This window comes from Lygodium microphyllum, chromosome 29, assembly GCF_053477565.2.
Source record: "Lygodium microphyllum isolate KBCC chromosome 29, Lygodium_microphyllum_v1.1.10, whole genome shotgun sequence".
NCBI classification, from domain to species: Eukaryota; Viridiplantae; Streptophyta; class Polypodiopsida; order Schizaeales; family Lygodiaceae; genus Lygodium; species Lygodium microphyllum.
This window is the reverse complement of record NC_141163.1, coordinates 74,133,793-74,139,379: the sequence shown is the minus strand read 5'-3', so window position 1 is coordinate 74,139,379 and position 5,587 is coordinate 74,133,793.

The following is a 5,587-nucleotide window of genomic DNA, read 5'->3' as shown; positions in this document are numbered from 1 at the left end:
GCCATACATTTTGATGGTGCACCTGCCTCCCAGTTTGACAATTTCAATACGACTCTCCACGTACTTCTTATAGAAGCTTTGCATATCTTCCATTGCCGCAAGGGAGACCCCATCCAAACCAAAATCCTGATAGCCTTGCTCTGTTCTTACTCTCATAGTGTGTCCATTCTGAAGGAACTTGTCCACTCCCCATTGCATCATTACCACTGAAGTTTGAAGTAACTATTCTGCTCAAATCCCCATCTCTGCGAGCTGTCCATACATTCTGTACACCTGATCCTGTGCCACTGATCTACTCAGCTAGTTGATCAACTGCCAGATTGCTAGGAGCACAAACCAGCACCTGGTCCTGATTTTCTTGGCAAGATGATATACAATTGCAGCTGATGTTATAGTCAGTTTTTTTTTCCCAATTACAGGAGTCTTGGCTGTTGCTACAGCTGTTGTAAGGACAATGGCTCCTGAGATGACAGCCTGCTGCTTAACATGGAGATGATCTCTTTGGGTTATGAGCTGTGCATGAGGGCATAGTTGGGTTACTACCTACAGCTTTGTTAGATTAACCAATATCAGCAGTGGTTTTGACATCCATTACATTAGGATTGGTGTTTATACTTGGAACTGGCCACTTTCATCATAGCTTTGTGAGCAAGGTTTAAATCTCCAGACTTGTTAAGTGAAGGAAAATTGACAGCCAAATTGAGCTACGAAATTGACTGAAGATTACAGATTTGGAGCCCAACACAGACATGGACAGGAATAACATATCTCTTGTTTGTAAAGTTTGGTATAAGAACCACAAGATACCTCTGCATTCTTGAGGATTTATGATTCATGATATTGCTATAGCTGACTTCTGTTATGCTTTGGAATATTTTGAAAGCAACTTGACTACAATGGCAGTAGCTAAGAACAATAGCTCCAGCTCTAGTGAACAACGTTGGCTTCAAATACATGCTAAAATGGACAAACTTGGACAAGGTTGGCTTCAAACACAGGCTAAAATGGACAAACTTGGACAAGATCAGCTTCAAATACAAGCTAATATTGACAAACTTGTAGCTTCGAATGAACAGTGTATTGCTCTTATAAAGGCATATATGGAAAAAATAGCAAGACCTGAACCAAATGCTTATGCTCATGGCCAGCATCAATATGCTGATGGTACACTTGGATCAAATGTTTATGCTTATGGACAACATGTATATGCTGAAGAGTATCATTCCATTGAACCTTGGCAGCAGAATGGTTATTATGGTCAACATGCTTATGCTTATGAGCATCCATCTCTTCAGCAACATAGTTCTTATGGATGTAACAGAAATGGTTATGCTTATCAATACACTTCTAGCTTTGATCAACAACAAGCAAGTGATTATGACCAATACAGTGGGATCAATGATCAAAGGCAACATGCTTATGTATATGAGCAGCAAATATCAGTAGAAGCAAATGTATATGCTCAACCTAACTGTTCCTCTGATGTGCAGCAGGACTATTATCACCATATGCAGTATGAACAGCATGAGCAATATGGTTATGAGTATGGACAGCCATCTGTTGTACATGATGAGCATGGACAGCCATCTGTAGTACATGATGAGCATGGACAGCCATTTGCTATACATGAACAGCAGAATGACTATGAGCAGCATGTCAAAACTATCATAGAGCTGACCAATGGTGATGAACAGGTGTGTAAATTGCTATCTAAAGCTAAACGTGTTAGACACCTTACTAGTGATACAATACGGGAACTGCATGCTGCGGGCTTATGCTATCGTTGTGCTAAGCCACTATCTTGTAACCACCAAGCCACATGTAGTGCAAGGTCTGCCAAAATAATCTTGCTATTCGAATATTATGATGTAAATGATGAAGAACATCTTGTTGAAGACCCTTCTGGTATGAGTCCACAACAAGAAGTTCAACAACAAGAAGTTCAGTTCAAGAAGGCAGATTATGGACAGCGTGTGGACTTGGAAGGCCATCATGCAATGGAGACTTTATTAGTGAGTACTATCATGATGATCGTGTTTCCAGGAGTATTTGATTTCGATCTTATGAAAGTTGATCCTATGCATGGCAAAGATACAACTTTTCCTTTTGATCCGGGAGGCTATAGGCTGATTTTGACCTCCTGTATAGATTAGTACTACTATTGAGTATTAGGTAATCTTTTCTTTTATCCCTTGTAATGCTGTACAGAGTAGTACTCTGTTCTATCCATCTCCTTTTTAGCTTGTTTCTAGGTTTGTTTTTTAGGACAAAAACTTTTGGGAAGGGATGGATTGTAAGAAGTTGGAAATAGTTAAAATGTTGATAATATGCCATGTCACACTGACATTGGTATATAAGGAGATAAGTTGTAATTTTCCAGATCTTTTTGACATATCAATACATTTACAATCTTTCTCTCCCTTCTTGTTCCAAGCTTCCATGGCTTCTTCATCTTTCTTGTCTTTCTCTCTCCAGTTCTAGTCTTTCTCTCTCCTCGTCACTCTATTTCTCTCTCTTCCTGCAGTCTTTCTCTCTCCTCTGTAGTCTTTCTCTCTCCTCTTCTTCTCTCCCTAGTTCTCTCTCTGACAAATTCAAAAAAGTATTACTCAATGAGCTTTTTTATCACTTGCTTAGGCCCAAGAAGAAGAGCTTCACTTCAAGCTTTCATTGTATTCAAGACCCTAAGATATGAATAAGTCCTGTTGATCTTCTGCTCACTCTAGCTTTATTCCAAACTTCTTCAAGTTTCTTTAGGGGAGCATTTGGACACTTGTAGTAGTGTCTTTGAGCTCTACTTCTTCCTTCTTGTTTTTACCTACGTCTAAGTCATCTTCTATCTTTTCTTTCTTGGTCTCACCCTCAATCTCAATGGATAGAGGTGTTTCAAGATCAAAAGAATCAAGCTCATCCTCCCCCTTCTCAAACTCTATTTCTTGAGTTGCAACATGTGGTGCAAGGCTTCATCCTTCTAACATATCCACATATCTTTGTCTTCTTTCTTATATCCTAACTCCATCATAATACATTCTACCTTTGAACACACATAAACTCCATCCTTCTCCCTTTACATAATACTCCATAATTTCTTCCTCTTCTTGGACTCCTTCAAGTTGGTATTCTTTATCAAAAGATAGGGAGAGAGAGATGAAGCAACATGGAGTAGTGAACTCCCATATTCTTGATTATTCCATGTACTTCACACACATATTGGATGACTATAAAGAACTAGGTGTAAATCGGGAGCTTGAAGTCTCATCACTCCCCCTCAAGCTCATACTAGTTGCTATACTCCAAGTAGCTCCCTGAAAAGAATTTTTTTTTTACATCCATCTACTATAATTTCCAACCCTTTAGAAGCCACTAATGCAATGATTGTTCTCGCTGTTGCCATGTTGGCAACCAGGCCGAAATTTTCCTCATTATCTAGGTTGTACTAATGTGCATATCCCTTTGCAACCAACCGGGCTTTATACCTTTCCAATGAACCATCTAACTTGCATTTCGATTTATAAAACCATTTGCTTAAAGACATCGAGCACCTCATCCTTGTGCTTCAAAATGTACATCCATGTGTATCGATTGAAATCATCTGTCCAACTGATAGAAGAATCTTGGTAATAGAAGGTACATGTAGTACATCATGTAGGCTCTTCTTTCTGCCATCAAGAAGAAAGCATGAGCAATGGAACCATACTTGTATGCTGAATATCATGCTATATATCATCACCAATACATATAAATCCATAAGACCCTGCTACTAACTCATCAAAACATTCGCCATGATGAGTCATATGATTGGATGCTCCTGAGTCTATGTACAATTTCTCATCTTTGCATTGCTTAGCTGTATTCTTTGATACATGTTGCATGGCAAATAGTCTATCTCCCTTGTCATCCTGAGTACTCATTCAATGCCTTATACTCCTTGCCTAACCCATTCAATGCCACTACAATCATATCATTTTTTGAAACACGAGATCCAATAATAGCTAGCTGGTCAGCTATGGTCAAAAAAGAGATAAGAGAGAATGCACTTACCTCAAAGCTTAAAGAAGAATCCTTTTGCACTTCTCTCCTCCTCCTTCTTCTTCTCCTTCACGATTTCCCTCCTTCTCCTTTGGGTACATTTGTCCCCTCTCTTTTCGTGGATAGCGAAGGAAATTGCGCTGGGCAACAGCCTCTCTCTCTCTCTCTCTCTCTCTCTCTCTCTCTCTCTCTCTCTCTCTCTCTCTCTCTCGTGCGCGTTGATCTCTCTCCCTTCTTCTCTTTACACATCTCTTCATCAACAAAAAGAAAAAGAGAAGTAGAGAAAAGAGAAAAACAAAGAGAGAATAGTAAATGCACTTACCTCAAAGCTCAAAGAAGAATTCTTTTGTGCTTATCTCCTTCTTCTTCTTCTTCTCCTTCATGGGTTCACTCCTTCTTCTTTGTAGTTATCCCCTCTCTTTTCATGGATGCGGTCAGTGCCGGTGGCAACCTCTCTCTCTCTCTCAATCTCCCTTGCGTTGATCTCTCTCCCTTCTTTTCTCTATACATCTCTTCATCAACAAAAAGAAAGAGAAAAGTAAAGAAAAGAGAAAAACAAAGAGAGAAGAGAGAATGCACTTACCTCAAAGCTTGAAGAAGAATCCTTTCATGCTTCTCTCCTTCTTCTTCTTCTTCTCCTTTACGGGTTCCCTCCTTCTCCTTTGCAAATTTCCCCTCTCTTTTTGTGGCGGATTGGCGGTGGCAACAACCTCTCTCTCTCAATCTCCCTTGCATTGATCTCTCTCACTTCTTCACTCTATACATCTCTTCATCAACAAAAAGAAAGAGAGAAATAAAGAAAAGAGAAAAACAAAGAGAGAAGAGATAATGCACTTATCTCAAAGCTTGAAGAAGAATCCCTACGTACTTCCCTCCCTTTTCTTCTCCTTCACGAGTTCCTTCCTTCTCCTTTACACTTGTCTCCTCTCTCTTTGTGGATGGTGGCAGTGGTGGTGGCCTCTCTCTCTCTCTCTCTCTCTCTCTCTCTCTCTCTCTCTCTCTCTCTCTCTCTCTCTCTCTCTCTCTCTCTCTCTCTCTCTCTCTCTCTCTTTACCAAACCTATACAAGTTTCAACACTTTTTTATGAAGCCCCTCTCTCTCCCCTTATTAATTTCTCTCTGTCTCTCTCTTCCTTCCCCTCCCTTCTTCTCTCTATTTCTCTCGGGTAAGTTACTCATGAATATATGTGTGCGTCACGTGGATTCAAAATAAGGTATTTTTAAAATACCAATTTTATACATTTTTTAAATACAAAAGGGTATAATATAAAGGGGTTATTTACAAATTTAATAGAAAAGGGTTATGCTTTATTTAAAAAAAATCACATATGTGGATATTTATAAATAGGCATGCGATGTACAGGATATGCATATAGTAACTTCCCCGAGCTATTTCTCTCTTTCCTTCCCTCCCCACTCTCCCTCAATGTATCTCGTTGCAAGCACAATCAAAGATAGAAAATAAAAAGCTTAAAAAACAAAGATATTGAAAGCAATGTCACCCCATCTCTCTTTATCTCTCTCTCCCCCCTTGTTATGGTGGTTGAAAGATGGAGACCACA